Raw genomic sequence first — 27,644 nt, forward strand, 5'->3', positions numbered from 1 at the left:
CCCCGTGTCCACGGCGGCCGTCCCGTGGGCACCCGGCGGGGCAGCGGTGAGCGTCCGGAACGCACGGCCTGACCCGACAGCAGGGGCCACCGGGCCGCGCGAGCCGGCGTGGGGGGCGCAGGCCGCGCCGCGGGTGGGTGACAGCGCGCGGGGGCCGCGCGGGCCGGCCTCGTGGGCGCGGCGGGCAGCTGGGGCCGCCGGCAGGTGCGGCCGCTGGCCCGGCGTGGGGCGTGGGGTGTGGGACGCGGCGCCCCGGCTCTCACCTGCCTGCAGCTCGCTGGGCTCGCGTCCGGGCGATCGCACCGCTCGCGCCGCAGTGCCTGCCTCCGCCTCGGGTCCCCGCGGCAGCCGCCTGCAAAATGGCGCCGCGGAGGGGCGGGCCGGGGGCGGGAGCGGCGCAGCTGCCCGCCCCGCGCGCCGGCCCCTCCCCGCCCGACCCCCCGGCTCCGCCCGCGCGCCCCGGGGCGCTTAGCCGCAGACCCTACCCCACACACCTGCTCGGGGCGGGCCTGGGAGGCTCGACGCTCGTCCGGCCTCTCCCCCAGAGCCTCTTTTCAACCCTGCTGGACCCCGAGCCCCGCAGTAGCAGCCGGGTGACAGAGAGCGGGTCGCAGTGCACCCGGCCCAGTGAGTAATGTGCTTTAAAGCAATTTCACGGTTTTTCCAATTGGGCCGTCAGGCTTCGGAACCCACTGGGGGAAGAGATCCTCCTTGCTCGTGCTGACGCGGGAGAAGACACCAGGCTTGATTTCTCCGGGGCGTGTGTTCTGATCGAGCGGGTTTGGGGGACAGCCCTCGATTCTGTATTTCTCAAATGCCCCCAGGGGATACCTACTGGATCCGCGCTTAGGGTGTAGTGGAGAGACCACGTGTCAATAAACCCATAATGCTTAGGCAGGACAGTCTTGCCCAGAGGGCCATTAAGACTCACTAGCTGGGTACCACCCCCAGAGGTGATGAAACTGGGGATTTCAAGTGTGGCTTCAGAATTTGCATCTCCAGTAAGTTTCCAGGTGATGCTGCAGGCGGGCGGAGGTCGAAGATACTAACTTGTGAGGCACTGCAGAAACCACGTCCTTACCGACACCAAAACAAACAAACAAAACCCTAATAATTAGCTCTTTCTTCCGTCTTCCATCTTGTTTTACTAACCAAGAAATTCCTTACATCCCAAAGCAGCTCCTAAGAGCGGTAAAGAATGGTGGACTGCATCTGACTTCACATGACCAAAAGCGGACTTTATTACTGAATTGTTTGTGTTTGGCAGTCCTGAGGACTGGCTGCATACTCATCAACAGAGGCACACCATAACCAGCAAGGACTGGCATTTTATAAAGAAGGCTACTGCTCACGAACCGCATCTTTGAGAATCAGTAATTCTCTATATCTTCTCACACTAAAATAAAACCAGTGGGGCTAGGTGGTTCACACCTGTAATCCCAGCATTTTGCAGGTGGAGGTAGGAAAAATAAGAATTTGAAGTCAGCCTGGTCTGTTTAGTAAGACCCCTGACTCAAAAAAACTAAACAGCAAAAGATGAATTGTAGAAGTCAGTATACCCTGGAAGACCAAGTAAATGCTTCATGGTCACTGGAGATAGAGAAAATAAGAGATGCTTCTGTGACCAGTTCCAGAGAAACATGCACGTACTGTCTCACAACTCCTTCTATACCAGAGTTTCCAACTACCCTAAAAAAATAATAGTATTGTGTATTCTGCTCAGCAAACAGTGTGGAACCTTCGGAAATAGAAGAGCTGAAACCAAGAGTTCTTGATCATTTCAGTTTATCCCTTTTCTGGTTTCTATTTCATTAGTATTTGTTTGGGTTTTCTTTTCTTTTCTTTCTCATTGTCTCCCTCTCCATTCACAGTTTTTTTCCTCTATCCTAAAACACCATCTACTTCCAGTGTCTCCCGCCCCAGTCTTCAGCCTCTCCTCCTCCCCAACCTCAACACTCAGCAAGCACTGTAAACGCCAGCCGTCTCCTGCTTTCTCAGACGTCATCTGTGACCTTCTAAGTGCCAAATCCTTTTGCCTGTTTACAGTCCTTTTCTTCTTCCCTGGCGCAGTAACATTCCATTGACTAGCCCCTCCAGGAAACGCTTTTATGTGATAAAGCCACTCGGCCTTTCTAACTGTCCTACACTTCACCTTCACCCAAGTTAGTGATGGAAGGATTGCTCAGGCTTGGAACTCCAGAGATGTTGATTCCCTTGATGCCCGCCCCTGTCTATCCCCCTGCTCTCTCCTCACAGCCCTCTTCTTCCCTTACCTCCCTTTCCAGACCAGTCATTTCTGAACTTCTAGACACACATTTCTGATTGGTCACCAACTTCCCAAATATTCTCCAGAAACTATAAATATTCTGTTTGGACCCACAGGGTCTGCATCTACAGAATCAAACAACGATAGATCAAAACTTGGGAGTGATTTCTGATTTGATAGCATCAGGATGATAAAATGTACACTTCTCCCTTCATCATCCCCTACACAGTACACAGTTATTTACGTGGCATTTGCATTATATTCGGAATTACAAATAGTATACAGAGGTTTCTGTAGGTTACATGAAAAGAGTGTGACATTGTCTATGAAAATTTGAGTATCAGAGACTTTTAACCCTGGGAAGAGGGGTCCTGGGACCAGTCAGTCCCCTGTATTCAGAGGGATGATGGCGAACCATCTCTATTACTAGGTACCTCATTCTTTCACAAATGTGTTTTCTATCTGGGTCCTCATTTGCCACCAAAAAGTCTGAAGTTGTGTTTGATTCCATGTCTACTCAGACACCTGCAGTCAGCTTGAGCAAGGGAAGTGTTTTGTAAAGACACAGACTATGACTTGTTCTTAACTTTCCAACCTTGTGACTTACAAGTTGCCTCCTGCCAGGTGGTGGTTGCCGATGCCTATAATCCCAGCACTTAGGAGGCAGAGGCTAGCTGATCTTTGAGTTCAAGACCAGTCTGGTCTACAGAGCTCTAGGACAGCCAGGGCTACATAGAGAATCATTGTCTTGAAAAACACCAAGAAAAAAAAAAAAAGAGTTGCCTCCTAAAACCATCTTTGTTATCATCTCAAAACACAGCTGACCATTTGACATCCCTTCTGAGAATCCTTTGGGGCCCCTTTGTCTAAATAATGACCCAGCAAAAAGAAACAGAATCTAGTCTCGGGCACAACATTCAAGACCCTTGACTTTATAATCACAAGATGTTTAATCACATACATTTTTCCCCCTGGAAAAAGTACTACATTTTACTGGGGGCTGACTGGAATTAATATCAAGGGCCACCCTGACTTCAGCCTTTCATAGCTCTAATGAGGACTGGATTTAATCATGCATACAAAATGTTTACTCAGTGCAGCAACATGTAGGCATTCGACGTCATTGTCACATATAAGCATTTTTATCATCATCATTAATTCAAAAATGACATGATCATTTTCCTTTTACCTCTGTTCTCTTTTGTTTTCCTTTCTTATTACAGGAATTACAAACAAGGTACTGTGCCCAACCTTATTAACTTCCCTAAACTCAACTCTACAGAATCTGTCAAGAGTGTTTTATAACCTGGTTAATCTGAGTGAAATTTCCCTCATTCACGGGATATAAGTTTTTGAGAAGAAACTGTAGCTTATGGCTAGACCTTGTTCATACACACTTTTCAATAAGATTTCTAAGATTTCTCTGGAGTTTATATAAAACAAACATTTTCTTGAAAAAGTCAAAAAGTAAAATATTTTGTATTTCATGCATCAAGGAGCAAAAACAAATTCCCATACTTTTTGTTTTTGCTTTGTTTTGTTTTTTCAATTTTTCAAGACAGGGTTTCTCTGTAGGTTTGGAGACTGTCTTGGAACTCTCTTTGAAGACCAGGCTGTTTTGCTTTTTAATGAAACTCAAAATACAATAAAATAATTAAGTATAACAAGTATATTCTTTTCCTTTCTGGAGGCAAGGTATGGCACCCAGGTCGATGTACGTGCTGGGCAAGTGCTTACCACTAAAATACAGCCTGAACCTCAGAGTAAATTATTTTGGCAAGATTTTTACTTAACTTTATAGGGGTTCGCCTATTAAAAAATTCTTTGCTCATATAAAAGCAAACATTTGAACCTCTATTTTCTGAGCTTCCATTTAGTCTGTAACTCCAACTTTGAGTTGTCTCTTCAGGGAAATTCAGGCAAGATGTTTAATCTTGAAGAGGTCATATTGAGTGGTAGGAGAAGGTCTCAAGTCCCTTCACCTAATCTGGGCAAGTGTTTGACAGAGACTAAGAGCTCACACACTCAGCTTGGCTTTCTGTCACCGAGCTCCACTCTGCAGCCTGGCGCAGCACAGCTCCATGAAAGCTGCCCAAGATGACTTCTTCATTATTTTTTTATCCATTTATTTTCAGACAAGGTGTTACTGCATAACTCTGACTGGTTTGAAACTACCTATGTAGACCAGGATGGCCTCCAAAGTTCAGCATTACTCATTGCAACAATATTTTAATTAGCAAACAAACAAAAATGAAATGCTGAAAACAAATTTATAATCTCAAATTCAGAAGCCTGAAGAGTTGGAGGCAGCCTAGGCTACATGGCAACCTGTGTCACTGAGCTGAAAAGTAGCCACTGGAACTGTGATATACAATTCAGTGATACAACCATTACTACTGCTTCATTTTGAACATTTTCAGGTTTGTAATCTCATTCCCCTCCTCTTCCTTCAAGCCCAGATAACCACATGATCTACACTCTCTTTTTAGACTTGTCTACGGTAGATACAGAATCGGTAGGTAGACTCATCATGAATGATTTGTTTTGGGGTTTGGTTTTTTCAGGGGTAAGAGATGTCTCACTAGCCTGGAACTTGCTATATAGACTAGCCTTGAACTCTGAGAACCACCTGCTTCTGCTACCAAGTGCTTAATATAATTAAAGTGTGCCTTGCCCTTTAACTATTCCTAACAATAGTCACTATCTTCAAGTGCACCCATGATTTGTAGCCATCACCCCATCCAGCTCCAGAATTTTCACCTGCAAATTGAAATTTTATACACGTCAAACGCCAAGTGCCTCTCTCCCTCACTCCCCTGGTCCTATAAATCAGTGTCTCTGCATGAACTTGCCTGCTATAGGTATCTCCTAAGTAGAATCGGGCAATTCTAGTGTTTATTTTCTGACACTTTTCACCTAGTATAATATTTTCAAGAATCATTTCTGTTTTAGCATAGATCAGAATTTTTTATTTAAAGGTTGAGAGTTTGGGGTTTGGGGTTTTGGTTTTGTTTAGTCTTGTCTTTTAGAGACAAGGTCTTTACCCTGGAGCCTAGGCTGGCCTTGAATGTGCAACAATCTCCCTACCTCAGTCTCCTAAGTGCTGGGATGACAAGTATGTGCAAACACAGCCTTTTTCCTTCATTCTTTTTTAAGGTCCAAAAATATTACACTGTATTGCTGAACCATGAAATAAGTGACATCTCACCACCTGGTTATCCACCAGGAGGACATAGTTGTATGTGCCAGAAGCCAAAAAACAGTGTTCCTTGGGGTACCCTTAGTAACTAGGAGTGTGAATGAGAAATCTGCATGAAAAAGTCACTTATGCACATGGGAAGAAGGTAAGAACATAGATCAGAGAGATGAGCTGACAGTATGAGCGGGACATTATCTATCCAGACAAGGGTCCAGCCTGGGGGAAGGCAGAGAAGAGCTGACCTGAAGGGACAGTCATTGATCCCTGATCTTTGGGGACTGATGGCTCTCTGCCCCAAGAAGGAACAAAAATGTAGTCATTATTAAAATTCTTCATCTATCAGATGGACAGAGATTAATTGCATCATTACTGGTGGAGGAAAAGGGAAATGAACTCACTTATTAGACTATGACTTGGCACGGTCTATCAAAGTCCAACTTAGAACATTAGTTCTGAGAATCTTTCCACACACTAGCACACACTCATGGGCTCAGGACTTATGTGCCAGAGAGCTCAAAGCGTAGTCCAGTGCCCTTTAGTCTCTTTCACACCTTCCCTTCTTCCTGGTGATGTCCAAAGTAGCTCAGAGTCAGCCACAAAGACCTGAGCTAGGTATGGCACAAGAGGCATGCTGCATGGGCTCCCCTACTGTGCAGGCCTCGCTCATTGGTTCTTCACAAAGACCCTTTTATCTGCAAATGACTTCCAGTGCCCTACCTAAGCATTTCCCCTACTCCTACTGCTGGCAAGGAACATTGTTTCTTGCTTTCTGGTGCTAGATCATAAGAGATACACTTCCTCACCCCCATACACACACACTTACCACAAACACACTTTCCCATGAATTTCCCTTTACCCAACCGACCATGGGAAGCTCTCAAAGGCCACCATCCTTCTGGCATGCTCTGCATTTCAGCACTGACGGCCTTTCGTTATAGAACTTGTGCTCTGCCATTCTAGCAGTCAGCTCCTCGCTGCATCCAGCTTCTACAAAATGCTACCTTGTGCACACTTCCGTTCTTTCATTGCCCACTGGCGATCTGGCTTCTGTTCCTGGTTCTCCTCTACCTAAGCAAATTAGCCATGTTCTCCAAATTACACAATCTGGGGATCTTTACTGGAACTTTCTGGAGACATTTGGCACAGCGGATGCCGCGTCCTGTCAGGAAGCTTGTCCTCATTTGGCTTTGCAGCTGCATTTCCTGCTGCTTTGCCTACTTCCCTGTGTGTCTACAGATTCCTTCCCCAGGCTCTTATTCCTCGGGCACTTGGCTAACGCCAGTGTTGGGAGCAAAGGAAGTGCATCTGGGTCCCCTCTTCCAAACCCCTTTGTAGCCAAACAGCAAGTGGTGCTGCATGCCTTAATCCCAGCATTCAGGAAGCAGAGGCAGGAATGAGTTTGAGGCCAGCCTGGGACAAACAGGGCTACATAGAGAGACCTTGCCTCAATAAACAAACAAACAAACAGGTCATTTTTTGCTCGTCTGGTCCATTTGAACCCCCTTCTTCTTAATTTTTTAAGAATTATTGTTTAGGGGCTAGAGAGATGGCTCAGCTGTTAAGAGGTTCTGTCAGAGGTCCTGAGTTCAATTCCCAGCAACCACATGGTGGCTCACAACCATCTGTAATGAGATCTGGCACCCTCTTCTGGCCTGCAGGCACACACACAGACAGAACACTGTATACACAATAAATAAATCTTTTTAAAAAGAAGAAATATTGTTAAAAAAGAAGAATTATTGTGTGGGGAGGCACATGTGCTCCAGTTTACTTGTATAGGTCAGAGGACAGTTTTGCCCTGAGCCATCTTAATGACCGCACTTCTCTGGAACATTCTCTTTCATTATGTCTCACCTTAGCCTCTCTTGGAAGCTTTTCAAGTCTCCAGGTTGACGTAAGTGAACTCTCTCTGCACTTCTTAGCATTTAGAATGCAATCATACTTGCTGGTGCCTGGCTTTCTATGTCTCTCTCATACCTGTCAGTCTCCAGGGCAGTTATCTTGATTTATGTATGCCAGTTCTTCCGACAGAGCCCACCACACACCCCTGAGTACAAGGACTTAAGCTGTTTAATTGAACAGAGCACCGAAGGTGAGCTATGAAGGGAAAGAGGACAGGGGGTCAACCTCCATGGCTCCTGGAAAACTGGAAACTTAGTTGGACAAGTTCTCCAAAGAAACAGAATCATTAAGACACACACAGATTGGGGGGGAGAGGAGGCAGGAATGGGAGAAGGAGATGGAGGGGCTGGGGTGTGTTATATGAGAGAAGAATACATTTAAAAAAGAAAAAAAGACGCTAGACAGTGGTGGTATAGGCCTTTAATACCAGCACTTGGGAAGCAGAGAGGCAGGAGGATTTCCGTGGGTTCAAGAGTATCCTGGGTAGAGCAAGCTCCAGGACAGCCAAGGCTACACAGAGAAACCCTGTCTCAAAAAAAGCAAAAAACAAAAAGAGAAGAGAGAAAGAGAGAGATAGAGAAAGAGAGGAAGGAAGGAAAGAAAAAGGGAGGGAGGGAGGGAGGGAGGGAGGAAGGTGCACGCAGAGATATAAACATTTAATAGTGATTTTTTATGTGAATTCACTCACTCAGTTATGACTCCAAAGTGTCCCGTGATGCGCTGGCATGAAAGATGTTGAATCAGAAAAGCTGGTGGTGTAACTCAGTTTGAGACTGGGGGCCTAGGAAGTCTGACCTCTGAGACTGTCCCAGCTCCAGAAGGCAGAGTTTGGCTCTGCTTTTCCTGACTTTTCATTCTACCTGTCTGTGTCCACAGATTTGGTGATGCCCGCCCACTTGATGGAGGCCAGGTTTCTTTGCTGAGTCTACTGATTCAAATGCTAATCTCTTCGGCAAACAGCTTCACAGACTTAGCCAGCACCCAGAAGTGGGGCTTAATACTATCTGGCAATCTCTGGTCTCAGTCGAATTGGTAAGTAGAATTAACCACACAGAAGCCAGGAAGGAGACAGGATAGAGGCAAAACATGGAATGTTTCCGAGGCTGGGGTAAAGAAAAACTTTATAAAAGTGTCAAGGGGGACTAGTGGCGGGGACAAAAGGAAGAAGAGGGTAGGAGGGAGGGACGGTATAACATACAGTGATATCCCTACCTAATACAGTATAATGTATATTGAAAATATATAATGAAAAATTAAAAAAAAATCAGTGCTGGAGAAATGGCTCAGAGGTTAAGAGCTCTGGTTGTACTTCCAGAGGTCCTGAGTTCAATTCCCAGCAACCACAGGGTGACTCACAACCATCTGTAATGAAATCTGATGCCCTCTTCTGACCTGTAGGAATATATGCAGGCAAAACACTGTATACATAATAAATAAATAAATAAATCTTTAAAAAAAAAACCCCAGCTGGGAGTTGGTGGTGCACGCCTTTAATCCCAGCACTCGGGAGGCAGAGGGAGATCTCTGTGAGTTCAAGACCAGCCTGGTCTACAAGAGCTAGTTCCAGGACAGACTCCAAAACCACAGAGAAACTCTGTGTCAAAAAACCAAGAAAAAAACCCTAGGTATAACATGTGAAGTGAGTTTTAGCTATGTATGTGCCCCTGAAATACCACCCTGATCAAGTATACAATACTCAGAGGCTCTCAGCCATTCCCCACTTCTCCCAGGGAATCACTAGCTTGTCTCTGTTAGCTGGATTTGTCCGTTTACTATACTTGGTCTACACAGAATCATGTGGCCACGCTCTTCTGTGTCTGGATGTTTCTACTAGCATTTTGTCTGAGTTTCTCCCCATTGTTACAAGTGGTCTCGGTTGCTTGTTTTGCACAGCACAGCTGCACATAGTCCCATCACACAAAGACCACCATTTATTTACCCACCTGCTCTCAATGGATATTCAGTTGTTCCTAGCTCAGGAGTAGCATGTGCAACAGATTTTTATTACTAAGGACTGTGTCTTGTTTTCACATGGCCCGAGCAATACAGAGAAACCCTGTCTCAAAAAAACAAAGAAACAAACAAACAAACAAAAAAAAAAGCAAGAAGGTTGGGGGGTGGGCAGTCACTGGAGAGATGACTCTGTGGTTAAGAGCACTGGCTGCTCTTCCAGAGAACTCAGGTTCAATTCCCAGCATCCACGCGGCAGCTCACGACTGTCTGTACCTCCAGTTCCATGGGATCTGACACCCTCACACAGACTTATATGTAAGGAAAACACGAATTCACATAAAATGAAAAATAAATTTTAAAAAGCAAGAAGAGCTGGGTGATGGTGGCACACGCCTTTAATCCCAACATTCGGGAGGCAGAGGCAGGTGGATCTCTGTGAGTTCGAGGCCAGCCTGCTCTACAGAGAGAGTTCCAGGACAGCCTCCAAAGCTACAGAGAAACCCTGTCTCAAAAAACAAAACAAAACAAAAAAGAACACAGGGTTGTCAGATTTAGCAAATAAAACTATAGGAAATTCAATTAAGTTTTAATTTTGGACAAGGTATATGTATAACTATTCTAAGCAGACATAGCAACCCTAGCTAAGGATGTATGTTCTTACACACGATGGGTTTGTTGCTGTTGCCTTCGCTTTGTTGTTATTTGCGCAAGCCCAGTACTCTACTGCTTAGCTAACAGAGGTTCTTGCTCTGAAACCCAGAATTGCCTTGAACTTGCTAAGTAGACCATGCTGACCTCATTGAACTCTGCCTCCTGAATGCTGAGGTCGAAGGTGTACACTACCATGCCTAGTCAGCCTTGAATTTTTATTTATTTGTGAATTTTGAGACAATTTCCCTATGCAGCCTTGGATGTCCTGGAACTTACTGTATAGATCTGGCCAGCCTTAAACTCACAGAGATAGACCTGCCTCTGGCTCCCGAGGGCTAGAATTAAAGGTGTGTGCCACCATACCTGACTCAGCTTGAATTCTTGATCACCTTGCCTCAGTCTTCTGATGCTGGAGTTTCAATCATGAGGCAACACAGCTGACCCTATGACAGGTTGCTGTTCTTGTTTTATTTGAGGAGGGGTATATTGTCTGAGACTCTATAACCCTAACTGGTCTGGAACCCCCACATGGCCATGTAGACCACACTGGTTCTCCTGTCTCTGCCTCCTAAGTACTAGGATTATAGACATGCACCACCATGCCAGGCCATGGTGGGATTTTGGTAAAATATTCTTTACTGTGCAAGATGTGGCTCCTCCGTAGGTATAGTCTCGGGTAGAAAAAGTCAGCATAGGAATTGAGACTGGGGCTGGCTGTCCCTCTGGGTGAGCTCTGTAAGTATCTTCATTTGCCTGAAGTTTGATTTTCTTTTAATAATGAGTCTATTCCAGAATCCAAATTCAGCATATGGGGGATGGAACTCCATGTCAGACAATGCTGCCAGTCACTGGAGAGTCTGCTGCCTCAATGGGTTGATTCCTATTCCAGTGTTCTGGGTTCCACCTGCTAAGTAAGGTACCTCACTGATGATTTTCCAGTATTTGCTCATGGAATATTCCTTTACACTGTGTGAATATGTCACCATGATTGGCTTAATAATGAAGTTGGCTGGCCAGTAGCTGGACAGGTAGAGGTTGGGTGGGACTTGCAGAGTAGGAGGATGCTGGGAAGAAGAAGGGCAGAGCCTCTGGAGTCACAAGCAGACCCCATAGATCCAATCCAACAGGATGGGAAGTACATACATGAAGTAAGCGAGCCTCGGGGCAGCTTGTCCACAGTTTGGTCAGGGTCCTGGTGGAAGCTGCTGAATTTGGATAGCCTTGCCCACTGGTTAGCAACACCACAATCCACATGGAGACATTGTGGTGCCCCATCATCTTCTTTGGAGACCTTGGGGTCACAGCTAGCAGCTGGGAGTTTCTGTCTGTCATGGTAAGCTTTTTCCTTTAGACATTTTACATGCAATATTCATCAGATCTCTGACAAGTTTGAAGACCATTATCTATTAAGTATATCTGAGATAAACAACCTAGGCTTCACCTAGAAAGCATACTTAACATGATTACAAGTTTGATTATTATAGATGAATAACTACTAGCCTGTACTTCTTAATTATACATTATATTTTAAAACCGAGCTACATAAGTACAATATCTTAAACAAGAGTAGAAACATATATACAGTATAACAAAAATAACCTTAAATTTATATCAGTATACAAACATCCGTACCAATGTGAAATATTTGAGGCTAGTAGTTGTTTGTTTTAGTTTAAAAATAGAATTGATAAACTAGCCTTTTAGCCTATCACTTCTATTTTAAAAGTAGATTCAATAATCCATTCCTTCAATAAGCTATATCCTCCTATTGCTTTTGATAAAAGATGCCTGAATCTAACCTCCTTTGTTTAGTTTCCTCCATGATCATGACCAATAACAATTTGCAACCAATGTCCCCCAAACAATGACCAACATCCACAGATTGACCAGAAACCACCCACCCCACATCTTGGTAAAGTAGGCATCATGTTCTCTAGATTGCTTCCTGTTGTCTGGAGGTGGCAGCATCTCTAGGAGACTCTTAAAAAATTGGAACAGTGTCAAGCCCTGTGAGAGCTAGCTGTATTGTTTTTTGTTTGTTTGTTTGTTTGTTTAGTCTCTGGGTAATGGGAAAATATAGAGCTTATCTGAAGTCTTTGCTTGAGTAGTCTGTGAGGCTGGACCATTTCAGCTAGCAGCTTTGAAGTTCTAGGTGTAGAAACTGTGACTGAGGCATTCTGAGAGGCTAGATCATCTGGGCTACTTGTCTTCATTCATGTCTGGTTCTTTTGTTCTGAAAAAAAACACAAACTTTTAAGGGTAATATGCATATCTATTAACACAAGTATGGAATGTGTGGTGTGTATAAGTCAGCTAAAGATTTGTTTTATGTTTGAGCAGGTAAAGGGATCTGTCATCTTTGTAAGTTCATTTGGACTATAAACCAAACTGTTATGAGGACTCTGTAGCCAACAAGATTTACCCTGTCTCAGCCTCACAGGTGCTGAGCTCCTGCTCCCGTGCAGAGGGCTCAGCACCTGTGTCACCTGTGCTGCAGTCCCTCACATCTGCAGCCAAAACCCTCAAGGGGTCTGCCCTGGTCAATTGATCTTTATTGATTTTGAAGGAATTCATAGTCTTTCATTTCCTCTGGAAACAAAAGCACAACCTTTCCCCAAATGCAACACATTTCCCAACTTTCATTCTGAAACCAAGACATCCCTAAAGTGTATAGGCTGGTTTAATTTAGCAGTCCTTTCTACAATCCAGTGTCACTCAGCAGCATTTTAAAAATTCTAAGTCAACAAAGGTCTGGGTGCCCTGTGTATTTCCTATCATTATGTGTTTTTTAAAAAAAATGCTACTTTCCTCTTTCTTTATAGACTTTGTTTTATTAGACTATTTTTTATGATTGTCTATACCCATTATTTTTCTTTCTTTAGCACATAAGCATATGTTCAATCACATTGTTACCTGTTCAGAGGTTTTCTTGACCTGGACCTGTTTTTTTTTTTTTTTTTCAAAGTCTATAGCATTCTCTGACTGTGTGAGCCAAAGCTTAGACTTGGCTGCTAGACCCTCTGCTGCTCAGCTCTGGTGGCTGGCTCCACTCTCCTCGGTTCCCTGAGAGTCTAGCCTCATTCTGGTGGGTACTTGTGAGAGCTGTTTACCACCCTAACTCTGGAAAATTGTTGAGCCCACTTTCCAGAGTCCCCAAGAGTGGCAGCTGACTGTTGAGTGCTTTCAGAGAGACCCAGGTGGTGATTACTGCAGAGCTGACTGACAGGACTTCTCCATCCATGTGGTTGTGCCATGTGTTGGACACCAAATATAGCCAGATTTTTCTTAACAATTTACAATAACTTATTAGCTTTCCTAAGAGTAGGACTTGCTGGGGTAGGACTTGTGAGCAGGACCTGGTGGAGCACACCTTTAATCCCAGCACTGGGGAGAAAGAGGCAGGAGGATCTCTTAACTTTGAGACCCACCTGGTCTACAAAGCAAGTGCCAGGACTACACAGAGAAACCCTGTTTCAAGAAGAAAAAGAAAGAAAAAAGAGAGAAAAAAGAAAGAGCTCCAGGGCAACCAAAGCTATAAGTGAAACCCTGTCTCAACCCCCTCCCCGGCCCCTCCCCCAAGAAGCCTGGTTAAGTAAATGTTGGTATATTTATAAGCTGAAGCAGTGTGCAGCCATTTTATTTGATGATAAATGAAATTCAAAATGGCATGACAGTATTCACAAAAGCCAAGTCAAAAAGAGGCTAAATAGGACACAGTGGTACCTTCCTTTAATTCCAGCACTCTGGAGGCAGAGGCAGGCAGATCTCTTGAGTTCCAGACTGGTCTACGTAGTGAGAACTTGTTTAAAATAAAAAAACAAAACAAACAAAAACAAAAAAGAAAAAAAAAAGCAACCTTGCGGTGGCACCACCTGTAAGCCCAGTCCTCCCAAGAGGCTAACCCTGAAGATCTGAGTGCTCTCCCACTGAGCTACACCACCAGCTTCTAAATGGCCCCTAAAACAGCAAGATCTTGTTTGTGGGTAAAAGTGTGTTATATATGAGTGTGTATGAGAAAGAATGTGTGTGTGTGGGTAAGAGTGTGAGTACATATATAATTGTGCTGGTATGTGAATGGGAGTACATACAGAAGTGTGTGAGAGAAAAAGTGTGTGTATGAGAGAGAGAGAGAGAGGAAGAGAGAGAGGGGGAGGGAGGGAGGGAAGGAGACAGAGAGAGAGGGAGGGAGAGAGGGAGGGAGGGAGGGAAGGAGACAGAGAGAGAGAGAGGGAGGGAGAGAGAAAGAGAAGGAGAGAGAGAGGAAGGAAGGGAGGGAGGGAGAGAGAAAGAAAGAGAAGGAGAGAGAGAGAAGGAGAGAGAGGGAGGGAGGGAGGAAGGAAGGATGAGGGCAAGCATGTAGAGATTAGAGGTAGACCAGCTGTGTTCCTTAGCTCCTCTTCACTGTATATTTTGGAGATAGGGTCCCTTGCTGAACCTGGACCTCCTGCCAAGTGCTTTCTGATGGAGACACTCCTTTGTTTTGTTTTTAAGATAAAGTGTTGCTAGGTGGTGGTGGCGCATGCCTTTAACCACTGCACTCAGGAGGCAGAGGCAGGTTGATCTTTGTGAGTTTGGGACCAGCCTGGTCTACAGAGTGAGTTCCAGGACAGGTTCCAAAGCTACAGAGAAACCCTGTCTCAAAAAGCCATTTAAAAAAAGAAAGGAAGAAAGAAAGAAAGAGAGTATCTTGCCCAATTGAGAGGCACATGTTTTTAATCCCAGCACTCAGGAGGCTTAGGCAGGAATATCTCTGTGAGTTCAAGGCCAGCTGAATCTGCAGATCCAGTTCCAGGCCAGCAAAGGCTACATATTGAGAGTCTATTTTAAAACAGAACACAATAAAATAGATAACTCGTAGAGTCAGGGAAGCCTTGAAGATCTGCCCTGCCAAGGACAGCAGATCGTGAGAACCTCTTCACCCCTTCTCTAAGCCTCTGAATAGACAGTCTTGACTTGTTGCTTTGGCTAGTCTAAAATTCATGGGTTCCAGAGGGTCCTCCTCTCATAGCTGCCCAAGCTGGGATTGAAAGCATACATTGTCATACCACTCAAGGAAAATTTATTTCTGTTCGCAGTCTCCTCATAGTGGGAGGGTGCAGCATCAGAGGACATGGCTCAGACAATTTAGGAACTACTCCTTCATTGGGAATGTCTGGAAAGGTGAACTTACTATATGTGTGTGGAGAGCAGGTGGGAAAACTCATGGTCCATGCTGGACTGGCTTTCCAGCACATGCGCTTTTACTGCAGAAGACTGAATGACCGCCCTTATGTGGTTGAAAGCTGACGTACTCGGTGGTGGGCAGGGAAAGGCCCAGAAGGAAGGCCACCTGCTCAGCACAAACAAGCACAGGACCTGAAGCCAGGTCTAGCTGCCAAGGCAGGTTTCCCCCTCACACACACTGACGTGGCAGAGGCTACTAGACTTGAATGGGCTGATCCACAGTGTGATTTGGAAAGCCATTCTGACTCTGAGGTGTCCCCCACCCACCCCCACATTCTTCTCCCTTCTTCCCCCTTTTCTTCTCTCCCCTTTTCCCCCTTTTTCCTCTCCCCCCCTTCTTTCAAGGTATAATTTTTTCAAGTGTACAATAGGGTGACCGTGTTCACACTGTTATGTAGTAGGTGGCTAAACCCTTCATTTTGTAAAATGGAAACTACCTGCTAAGCAGTTATCCAGCCCAGCCCAGCACAAGCCAGCCCCTTGGAACATTCTTTCTCTGTGATTTAACTATATGTGCTTTGTGTGAGTGGAACTGTACAGGGTTTGCCTTAAATGATGATACACACACACACACACACACACACACACACACACACTTTGGTTTTCTCGAGGCAGGGTTTCTCTGTATTGCTTTGGAGGTTGTCCCGGAACTTACTCTGTAGACCAGGCTGGCCTGGAACTCATAGAGATCTGTCTGCCTCTGCCTCTCCAGTGCTGGGTTTAAAGGTGTGCACCAACGTCCAGCTGTGATACATGTCTTTAATCCCAGCAGCCACACTATTTAGCCAGAGAGGTCAGGCAGTGGTGATACACATCTTTAATTCCAGCCCTGGGGAGACAGCGGCAGAGGGATCTTTGTTAATTCAAAGCCACTCTGGGCTATTTGAAATTGGACTAGTCTAAGAGAGAAACAGAGCTCACACAAAGGTGATCCCGGTACTCAAACTGACATGCCTTTAATTCCAGCACTAAGGAGGTGGAGACAGAAAGGGATACGGCTGGGCAAAGACAGTAATATAAGACAGGAGGAGACAGTTGCACAGGGCAATCTGGACAGCAGTCAGTCTGAGGCAGCAGTCTAGGCAGTCAGTCTGAGGTGGCAGTGTAGGCAGTCAGTCTGAGGATTCCTAGAGACAGGATCGCCACTTCATAAGAACTAGTGCCTGCTTTGCTTCCCTGACCTGACTTCCCTGCTTTCTGACTCTGAGTTTTTATTATTAAGACATAATAGAATTCATGCTACACATGCTTCCTTTTTCTATTCTCCTCTCCCCTGTAACCATGCCACTCCAAGTTAGAACATTGTGATTCTCTGTTTATAATTTCTCAAAATGAAACGTGAGTTTTAACATTGGCTTCCAGGATTTAAAAGTCTCAAGATTCCACATTGGAATCTGGATTTCCTGCTTCTTTTGAAAATCCAAAGTCCTGGCATTACCTCTGACTGAGATGAAGCGTCCTGTGCCCAAGGGATGGGGGACATCCTTCTGCCGTTCCCCAGGCTCCATACACAGGCCTCCTTTGGTCATTTCTGTACTTCTTTGGTTCCTTCCATGACTGGATTTGAAAGCTTTGGTTTGGGTCCTTGGATACAGGTTTGAAATGTTTCTAAGAATATAGACTGTGATTCTCTTTAGGATGCTGCCTTCCTCCAAGCTTCCAGGTGATAGGGATGTTGGTGGCTAGGGGAGCACAGCCAGGGGAGCATAGCCTGAGATTGAGGATCAGTCTCCCTGTTCCTCAGTCCATTACCCACAGCATGGTGTTCCGTTGTCTAAAACAACACAATTACTGGTGAGTACCCAGAGCAGCTACTTTTCCCTATTTCTTGGGTTTGCTTTCTTTTATTTCACTTTGAGATGGATGTAGCCCAGGGTGACCTAGAACTTTCAGTCTTCCTTCCCAGGCGTCCTAAATTCTGGAAGCAGCAGGCATGTGGCCCTGTGTTCAGCAGGATTCCATCTTTGGCTTCCCACAGAGTAGCATGACTCCCTTCCTTGTGCACAGTGCACAAGTCAGATATAATGCAACTGCTACCCCAAGTTGAGAAGGAAACCTTGGAAATAAAACATTGACATTCGCCTCCTCCTTGATGGCCACATCCCTGAGGTCAACCCACAGGAATTCAAAATGATTCAGCTAAGATTTCGAGCCTCTCTTTCCCACAGCCTAAGAGTCTGGGAGTCACTTTTTCAAGGTTACACTGCTGCAAACCACTGAATTTCCCAAAACCTCTGTGATTTTTTTCCTTTTAAAGACAGTTTCTCACTGTACAAACCTTGACTGGCCTGGAATTTGCTATGTAGACCAGGAGACCAGGCTAGTCTTGAACTCACAGTGATCCACCTACTTCTGCTTCCCAAATGTTAAGGTTAAAGCTATACATAACGATATCTGACCCTCTCCCCTCCCCCAGCCCTAGCATCACATCATCCTAACATCTCCTGGCTCCAAGTTGTGTGTGTGTGTGTGTGTGTGTGTGTGTGTGTGTGTGTCTGTCTGTCTGTCTGTCTGTCTGTCTAGGACCTGAGGGTTTCTAATTAGGCTGGTTAACCAGTGAGCCTCACAGATCCTCCTTTCTGTGTTTCTCCAGGTTGGGGTTACAGGTGAATGCCACCACATCTAGATTTTTACATGGGGTGCTGGGCATCAGACTCTGGTTCCCATTCTTAGAAGACAAGCACTTCACCAAGTGAGCCATTGTCCCATTGGTTGTGTGGGGACCATGCTAATTGTCTTTGTATTGTTTGAACTTTACTAAGTGTGCTGCTGAAGTGAGTGCTCAAACTATCTTTTGATTTGATTATAGAGGGTGTAAGAACAGCAAGCTTGGGCAGGGGAGATGGCTCAGTGGGTAAGGACACTTTCTGCCAAGCCTGATGACTTGAGTTTGATTCACAGGAACAATACTTTAGGAGAAACATATCCACAAATTGTCCTCTGACCTCCACATGCTTACACTGTCAGGAAAGAACCAACTCCTGAAAATTGTCCTCCGACTTCCCCAACACACACACACACACACACACACACACACACACACACAGTAGGTAAATATACTTCTAAAAAACATTTTTTTAGATAAGCTTTTTCTTGTGTTGCTCTGGGTGTCCTGGAACTTGCTCTGTAGACCAGGCTGGTCTTGAACTCATAGAGATCCATCTGCCTCTGCCTCCAGAGTGTTAGGATTAAAGGTGCACCACCACGGCCCAGCATAAAATTCTTTTTGAAAATAAAAGCAAGGACTAGATGTGGTTTAATCCTATCACTTGGGAGGCAGAGGCAGGCAGATCTCTTTTAGGTCAAGACCAATTAATTAATTAAATTTAAAAAGAAAAGCAAGTTTGTATTTTTCTTTCTCTCTTACCCAAATTGCAGATCCCCTTCACTGGAAGCCAGTTTTGGCTTTCCAACTCTTTCCAGTGCAATTCCTGAAGCATTTAGCAAAGAGCTGAGAACCAAGTGACTCTCTGATACAGTTGTACTTCCTTGATTTTTGGTCTTAAAGTCTCCATCACTGTTAGGTAAGACTCCTGTCTCATCTCCATGCCCGACCCAGGAAGTCATTGTCTTCTCTGTGCTGGGCTTACCTTCTACTGGAACCACCTTTGCTTTTCCTGGCCACTCTGCACTCAGAATGTTCTTGTTATTTGATGAAGGTTGTTCCACCTCCCTGAGTGGTGTTAGGGATCGAACTCGGGGCATCGCACATGGTGGGCAAGTGCTATATGCCACTGAGCCCCTCAGCCTTTGATTAGATCTTAGGGTTACACTAAATGTTTGAGGGATGCAACTGCAGGTATTTGAGAAACAGGTGGCCTCTTTCCCATCTCTTTTTTGAGGCTGCGGTTCATCACTTTTCTTTGTTCCCTTTCTGAACTATGTATGTCAGACTAACCATTTGAAAACTTGGTGGAAATAAATGCTGAAAACTACCAGGTACTAAAAGTTATTCAAGAGGAAACAAAAAAATACTAACAATGACTCTAAATTAAAAATTCTAGCCACTGAACATTTCACCAAACCATGTGTCCATGAGCAGCTCTCGTAGCCATAGAGGAACAGAAACCTTCTGCCTTGCCACACTGAGAAACAAAACCTAGTTACTTCCAGCACATCTGTCATCAAACTAGAAGGGACAGTGAAAGGAACGTGGTTGTTCTGCCTCAGTCATAACAGACTCAGCAATCATGATAAAAGCATTAGCAATGCCTTCAGGGGGTGGGGAGATAAACACCATGGTCTGGATAAAGCCATTGCACTCCGGATGTGCTGACCCCGTGATTTCCTCCAGTGTGGGAAACTTGTGTTAGTGGGGGACTGCGCTTGCAGACTCCCTTGAAGAGGGACATACGAAAGAAGACTCGCCCAGGAACGTCTATTCCAGGATGACAAAGAGGATTTAGCGAAACAGACAAGTGAAGGGCTGGAAGCAAAGCAGCAGCAAGCCTGCCATTATTTTCAGGCATTATGGTTGCCATGGAAACATCGGAATTGCTGGGTATATCAGTTAGCTAATGCTGTGTAAGAAGTAATCTCAAACTGGGCGTTGGTGGCGCATGCCTTTAATCCCAGCACTCGGGAGGCAGAGGCAGGCGGATCTCTGTGAGTTCGAGACCAGCCTGGACTACCAAGCGAGTTCCAGGACAGCCTCCAAAGCCACAGAGAAACCCTGTCTCGAAAAAACAAACAAACAAAAAAACCAAAAAAATAAGTAATCTCAAAATTTAGCAACTACAAACATTCACTGCACTTTCTGAGAATGAGAAATATGGGGTAGCAGTGTTGCCTGGGCTTCAGCTCAGGAGGCTGAAGGCAAGTTCTTGAGAAGGCTGCCATCGTGGAATGGGAGGAGGACCCACTTACCATCCTGCTCTTAAGGCTTTGGGCTGGTTTTCGTTCTTCACATGGTCCTACACATATAAATTTTACACACTGCAGCATTACGACAGCAGGTGTCCCCTGGAGAGACCACTAAGAAAGTGAACTGATGGGACTAAGGTATGCTTCGGAGATGAAACACTGGCCTGGCATGTGTGAGGCTCTGTTGGTTTAATCACCAATACTAAAAAAAGTGAAGAGAAGTGGAAGCTGCAGTCTCCTAATGATTGAACTCAGAAAATGACACCTTCACTCACTACTGTTGCATTCTATTCCAGTGGACCACTGTCCAGCTTGCAATCTACTCAAGGAGGCAGATACCAGGATCATCAGGCTATCAACCATAGTGTCAGAACCAAAATGGAACCGCTTGTGTCAAACCCTAACAAATACAAAGAGTAAAAGAATCCAGGAGGCTGTGAAAGAGTTGGAAGGGGCCGAGGCACTTGTGTATAAGAGAAGGATTAGTCTCACAGTAAATATGACTGGGATGGTGAGTTTTCCAGAAAGTGAAAACGTACCAGTCAGCTCCAGGAAGAGCAAAGACTGAGTTATTTAAAAAGGAAGTTTGAAGGGCCCTGAGGTGGTGGCGCATGCCTTTAATCCCAGCACTCGGAGGCAGAAGCAGGCAGAGCTCTGTGAATTTCAGATCTGCCTGACTGTCCTGGAACTCACAGAGAACCACCTGCCTCTGACTGGGCTTAAAGGCATGCATCACCACACATGGCCCAATATATAATTTTTATCTTTAATTTAATGTGCATTGATGTTTCCCCAGCATGCATGTCTGTGTGAGGGTGTCAGAAGCCCTGGAACTGGAGTTACAGACAAGTATGAGCTGCCATGTGTATGCTGGGAATTGAACCCAGGTCCTCTGGAAGAGCAGCCATCTCTCCAACCCCAAGGTCACAATTTAAAAACAAGACAGTAGACACACTTTTGGGTACTCTTAGCTCAAAGTCACAAAGCACATGTGCAAAAGATAAAAGTGATGGACAGAAATGGCTCTGGGCATGTTCAGCTTGTACCATAAGTTTAAAATGAAGATGTCAGCCTTGCACAGTCACTAACACAGGGAACGCTGAAGCATTTCAGAGGCCACCACAGTTTCCACACTGGCTGCACCATGCTGTCTTCCTGCCACCAGTCATCAGACATCAGCCTCCCATCCTCACCAGCACTTGCATTTGTTTTCTTTCCTTTCTGTCATCCTTTCTGGCGTAGTTGATGGTTTTGACTTGTACTCCTGCATGACTAATGTCATCAGCATCTTTTTGCCTGCTTATTGCCCATTCCTAAAGGTATTTAGGACAGGACAGGCTTCTAAGAGGCCAAACTGCCTTCATGAGTCACTGAATCAGTGCAATTAAACCAATGATAATCACATCAAAAGAGTTGGAAATAGGCCTTCTGGGTGGTACACCCCTGTAATCCTAGCACTTGGGAGGCAGAGGCAGATGGAATCTGACCAGCCTAGCCTACATAGTGAGTTACAGGCCAGCTAGGCTACAAAGATTTGGAAAGGAAATAACACAAAAATAAATGAGGGGCAGGAATGTGTGGGAAAGTGTGGAAGACAATGGAAGGAATGGTGAGCCAGTGAAATTAAGAGGACAAACTAGATCAAACAACGGCTATTTCCATAGAAGGCATAAATGTCAAGAAAAGGAGAAAAAGCAGGGTAAGACTAGAGTTTAAAATTCTTCAAACCAGGTTAAGAGTTTTAAGACGAATAAGGGAGGCAAAAGAGTGGACTTCACAAAGCCTGCAAAGATGAAAACTGAAACTAAATCTAGGTGATAAAAAGGTAGTCACAGGGGAGGTTAAAAAAAGGGGGAGGCTCTTAAAATCCACTCGAGGCAGCTGGGGAGAGATGAAAGAAGGTTTTTAGGCCAGGTCAAGCTTCTAACAAGTCCTAAAATAGGCAGGAAAGCCATAGAACTGGTGGCATATGTAACTCCCTATCTGTGTCTCAAGCTCCGTGAGCAGGACGCACTTCTACTTTAGGAGACCTGGGAAGAATTTTCTAGAACATTGCTTCTACAGATGGGACCTTGGAAGCTGCAGCCTCCCACCTCTCAGGTTTGTTGGAAATGCAGACCCCTAGGTCCCAAAGCAACATCTGTCTTCCAATAAGATCGGCAGAGGACCTGAGCATACTCACTGAGGCCAGCTAGGTCTTCATAGTGAGTTCTAGGACAACCGGAGCTCCATAGTAAGACCCTGTCTCAAAAAAAGTGCTATTTTAGAAGAACATGGTAGTTCTTTGTATGCCTTAGTTTACTATTTTAGAGTTGTTGACTTTGGCTCAGTTTCTGAGGTTTCAGGCCTTGTTGATGCTGTGGCCTTTGGCAAGTCAGAACTTTATGGTGGTCAGAGCTGCTCATACATGGTGGCTTTGGAACACAAAAGAGAGGAAGGGAACAGCCAGGGTCTCAGTCTCTTTTTAAATTAGAAGTCCTAATGACCTGACTTCCCTCTACCAGGTCCCATTACCTACATGTTATTTAACTCTTTGAGCTTTCTTAAAAATAGATAAATAAAATTAATTTTTCTAATTATTAGTTGATTCTTTTTGTTTATTGGTTGGTTGGTTTTTTTGTTTGTTTGTTTGTTTGTTTTTCGAGACAGGGTTTCTCTGTGGCTTTGGATGCTGTCCTGGAACTAGCTCTTGTAGACCAGGATGGTCTCAAACTCACAGAGATCGGCCTGCCTCTGCCTCCCGAGTGCTGGGATTAAAGGTGTGTGCCACCACTGCCTGGTTATGAGTTGATTCTTTTTTTTTTTTTTAACGAGACAGGGTTTCTCTGTATTGTTTTGGAGGCTATCGGTCCAGCCCAGCCTCGAACTCACAGAGATCCGCCTGCCTCTGCCTCCCGAGTGCTGGGATTAAAGGCGTGCACCACCACCACCTGGCTTAGTGGTTTGTTTTTTTTTTAGATTTTATGTACATGGGTGTTTTAGCTACATGTATGTTGGTACACCACTTGGTGTGCCACCACTGCCCGGCTATGAGTTGATTCTTTATGCGATACATTTTCTTGCTTTATTGTTTTTTTCATTAGTTGTTTTCAACTGTTTAAAAACCCCTCCACCCCATCCCCAGTTCCAAAATCTTTATTGTTTTAGAAAAGATGATCCATCCACTCAGTGGAATGAAGAGTGGGATCCATCAGTAATGCTAAAAGGACCACGGCTTATCCACTTCTACTTATTAGACCCAGTTATAGGCACAAGACTTGTAGTCAATCAGTTCTTTGGGCTTAACCCATAGGCTGATCTCCTTCTCTGCATTTGCTACTGAATCACTGCCTTGAAGTTCCTGCCAACCTGAATGTAGAGATCCCCGCAAATAGTGCCTGGCTTAGAATCAGCTGGACTGATGTCTTCCAGTGTCACTAGCCTGTCTGCATCACACTGAGCCCCTCCAAGACCATGGCCACCATAGACCCTGAGTTCATGTACTTCACCAGCTCTGAGAAGAAAGGATGGTCTTTCAGGTCAATCCACTCTGCTTCAGACATCCTTCAGAAACCTGAAGGAACTTCATGGCCACTGGAACTCATCCATTAGGCAATGCTGCATGCCATCTGGCTTGATGGCAATAAAAGTGTGCTCCATGTTGGCCATGGTCTGAAAGCATTGGTGGTGTCTACAATGAGTGGTGGGAAAGGAAGTGAGAATTAAAAGGGTTCTGTACCCTGATATTAAGCCAAATCAAGCTGAATTAAAAATAAAAGACCAGGTTTATTGGCAAAATGTTCCCAGGTGACCCTTCTGATTCCCAGAGATGAGATGAGGAGAGGAAACCAGAAAAATCACATGGTCACTCCCTAGAAGGCAGTTTATATACCCTGTAGGAGCTGCTGCTTGGTGGACTTCCTGAGATAGGCGGGGTTGGAATGGGGTGGGGGTAGTGGGGCCGAGGCAGAGCTTCAACTGAACAATTTTTTTTTCAAGATAGGGTTTCTCTGTGTAGCCCTGGATGTCCTGGAACTTGTTCTCTAGGCCAGGCTGGCCTCAAACTCAGAAATACACCTGCCTCTGTTTCCTGAGTGTTGGGATTAAAGGGGTGTGCCACCACTGTCCAACAAAAGTGACAAATCTTAAAAATACATAAATTAGAACTGTAGCGATGGCTCAACCACTTAAGAGCACTGGCTTCACTTCCAGAGGACTGGGTCCAGTTGCAGTACCCACTTCAGCTGGTTCACAACCACCAGTTACTCCAGTTCCAGAGGATCTCATTTTCTCTTCTGGCCTCTCTAGAGACCTGCATGCACATTTTCACATAAACTCACCCAGGATCCTGCTGTGTCCCTCCCACAACAAAATAAATATCCTACTAGCTACAAGTTAATTTTCTGTGTGTGGGTGGGGTGTCTCTCTGTGTAACTGCCTGGCTGTCCTGGAATTGACTTTGTAGACCAGGCTAGTCGTGAACTCACGGAGATCTGCCTGCCTCTCCTTTCTGAGTGCTAGGATTAAAGGCACGTGACATCACTGCCTGGTCCTACAAATTGATTTTTTTATCTGACCCACTTTCTTTTCTATGAGTTAATTAGCCCCTTTGTTTTATTTTTCCTTTTGATCATGGGTTCCTTACTGGTCCTGTTTCTGACTAAGACCAAGGAAAGAGGAAGGGGAATTGGCTGGCTCAGAGAGGGTTATTTCCACAACATTCCATTTACACACAAAACAGAAAATCTCAGAGTCACTATTGCAATTAGAAGTTGATAGCAAGGGATGGGGAGGGACTAAGTAGGGGTGTTGTTAAACCCCTTCCCCCCAAAACTGGGTGGCTATGGGGAGTTTGTTCTACTGCAACCTAAGAAGAACCAGAGGGTCAAAAGCAGGTTGGGAAAGCCAGACCATCAGAGATAGAGGGAGCAAGCCAGTTCAGGCTGTGGGAGTGGCATTTGGCAACAGGAGTAAAGGGATTGTCCTCCCTGTGCTAAGATTCCCTCTGTCTGGAGGAAGTGGGCAACTTGCAACACCCAAGAGCAAGACTAGGGTGTTAAATGCTTCCAGCAAGGTCAGGAGGTGGCTCACAAAGGCTTGCCCTTCAGGGAGATGACCATGCTGCCACCTAATTTCTCTGCCTGTATGAAGTGGTCCTTGACATCTTCATATCTTCCTAGAAATTTGCTCATAGAAATTTGCTCATAACTCATTCTTGATCCTTGCTTTTTTTTTTTTTTGATCCTTGCTTCTTGCTGATGGAATCCTTGGAAATTGTATTGAAATTTATTTAAAAACGCCAAGAAAAGTCAAGCCACACAACAAGGTTCACATAGGAGGTTTATTTGAAGAGGAGAGAGAAGGAGCAGAGAAGGGGACAGAGGGGGGGGAAGAGTGGGGGCAGAGACTGGTTCCTGGGGACAAAAGTGGTGGAAAAGGGAGAAAAGAAGAGAGGGAGAAGAGAGAGGGAAAGAAGGAGATGGAGAGAGACAGAGGGCAAGGCCCACCTTTTAAGAGGAATGTAGTGAATGTGCACAGGAGGTGCTCTTAGTGGCTGCAGCCGAGGATGTATCTTGTCAGGACCCCAAGGGCAGGCCAGTTCAGATGCTTTAGTTCTAACAGCTGGCCTAGATAATTTTGTTCTTAAGGGCACACTCTAAGGTCCCAGAAGATGAGCCACTGTTCCTCCTCCTTGCTGTCCTTGGCTGGGTTACATCATGGAGAGAATAGCGGCAGTTCTGATATGATATCAATTCTTTCTTACTTTCTTTTGAGACAGAATCTAACTAGTCCTAGCTAACTTAGAATTTCCTGTGTATGTAGATGTAGATAAGGCTGGCCTTTCACTTATAGAGGTTCAGCTGTCTCACTCTTCCTAGTGCTGGAGTTAAATGCTTATGCCACTATATTTAGCTTAAATTTTATCTTAAAGAAATAATATGTATATTTAAAAATTAGTCTCTGGGGGCTGGAGAAATGGCTCAGTGATTAAGGGTACTGACTATTCTTCCAGAGGACCTGAGTTCAGTTCCCAGCACCCACATTGTAACTCCATGTTACAGACAAAACATGCAAACAAAACACCAATGCACATGAAATAAAATAAATTATTTTTTAAAAAATGAGTCTCTGTTAGTTCAAAGCCAGCCTGGTCCATAGAATGAGTTCCAGGACAGCCACGGGTATACAGAAAAACCCCATGTCAAAGAGAGAGAGAGAGAGGGGGGGGGGGGGGGCTTGGTGGCACATGTCTTTAACCAGGAATCAGAGGCAGGCTAATCATTGAATTCTAAGTCATCTTAGTCTCCGTAGTAAGATCCTGACATTTTGAAACTTTTGGCAATTCCATATATGTATACAATGTATTATAATGATACCTCCCCATTACTCCCTCTTACCTCCCTCTTATTCTACCATCCCCTTTCTTCCCAGCTAATCTCCCTCTTACTTTATTTTTGCAGCTCACTGGTTTTAATTAGGATTGTCTGCATGTCCCTGGGTAGGGGGTTATTTACAAGGCACCTCACAAGTGACTACACCACTGAAGAAAATGGCTCCCCCCTCCCTCAAGCATAAGGAAGGGTAAGGAATGCCATGCAGGATTTGTACAGATCGTCGTACTGTTGTGTGTTCACGATTACAACGGGCATGTCATATCCAGAAGTTTCACAGTACTCCTACTTGCTCTATGCCTCTTGTAATCTCTCCACCTCCCTTTCTATGTTTCTTGTAGAGGGGTACAGATGTTATGTGTAGAGATGAACATCCAGCAGTTGCTTATTCTCTGCACTTTGACCAGTGATGGTTTGAAAGAAAATGGCCCTCATAGGGAGTGGCACTTTTAGGAGGTGTGGATGTGCTGAAGTATGACTTTGTTGGAGGACATCTGTCACTGTGGGGGTGGGCTATGAGGTCTGCTATGCTCAAGCCATGCTCAGTGTAACACACAGTTATTTCTGCTGCCTGTGGATCAAGATGTAGAACTCTCAGCTCCTTCTCCAGCACATGTCTGTCTGCCTGTACGATGCCATGGGGATAATGGACTAAGCCTCTGAAACTGTGAGTCAGCCACAATTAAATGTTTTCCTTTTTAAGAGTTGCTGTGGTCATGGTGTCTCTTCACCGCAATAAAAACCCTAACCAAGACAGAGTCTCTGCATTAACTATCGCCCATGGCTAACAGAAGCTTCTCTAGTGACACCCATCCTTAATCTTAGCACAAAAATGCTAACCCCAGGGCTACAGAGATGGCTTGGTGGTTGCAGAGAACCCAGTTTGATTCCCAACACCTACATGGCAGCTCACAACCATCTGAAACTCTAGTTTCGGGTCATCCAATGCCTCCTTCTTGCCTTAACAGGCATGTATGTAGGAATGCTGCACACTGGCTTGAATCCCTCTGCTTTCTCCACTAACTTTCTTATTCATCTCGCCAGCCCAAGGATGATTCCATCCACCGCAGCCTAGGTCCATATCAGTTGCAATCAGAAAATGTTCCACAGATATGCCCACAGGGCAAACTGAGGGAGGCAATTTCCCAACGGAGACTCCGTCTTTTCAGGCATATCTAGGTTTGTGTCCAGTTAACAAAACTAACATTTGTGCATA

General features: G+C 45.1%; 1 protein-coding gene, 1 long non-coding RNA gene and 1 pseudogene across 5 annotated transcripts in view; 1 reads left to right on the forward strand and 2 right to left on the reverse strand.

Annotated features, from left to right (window-relative positions):
• Slc23a2 (solute carrier family 23 member 2) overlaps positions 1-514 on the reverse strand; it is a 92,766-nt gene extending 92,252 nt beyond the window's left edge. For 2 of the 3 annotated variants that reach the window (XM_040746334.1, XM_040746337.1), the window contains exon 1: positions 264-364. The gene's annotated coding sequence lies outside the window, so the exon portion shown is untranslated. Of the gene's footprint in view, positions 1-263; positions 365-494 lie in introns of those variants that run through there. The other variant, XM_040746336.1, reaches the window with a different exon arrangement.
• Positions 446-27,644, forward strand: part of LOC121140532 — a 34,149-nt gene continuing 6,950 nt past the window's right edge. Inside the window, exons 1-4 of one of the 2 annotated variants that reach the window (XR_005877425.1) lie at positions 446-627; positions 8,244-8,399; positions 10,764-10,887; positions 26,498-26,618. This is a non-coding gene — a long non-coding RNA (uncharacterized LOC121140532). Of the gene's footprint in view, positions 628-8,243; positions 8,400-10,763; positions 10,888-18,572; positions 18,719-26,497; positions 26,619-27,644 lie in introns of both variants that reach the window. The other variant, XR_005877426.1, reaches the window with a different exon arrangement.
• On the reverse strand, positions 23,290-23,705 carry LOC101830145 (annotated as a pseudogene).

Source organism: Mesocricetus auratus, unplaced genomic scaffold (assembly GCF_017639785.1).
Source record: "Mesocricetus auratus isolate SY011 unplaced genomic scaffold, BCM_Maur_2.0 Super-Scaffold_100004, whole genome shotgun sequence".
Classification (NCBI taxonomy): Eukaryota; Metazoa; Chordata; class Mammalia; order Rodentia; family Cricetidae; genus Mesocricetus; species Mesocricetus auratus.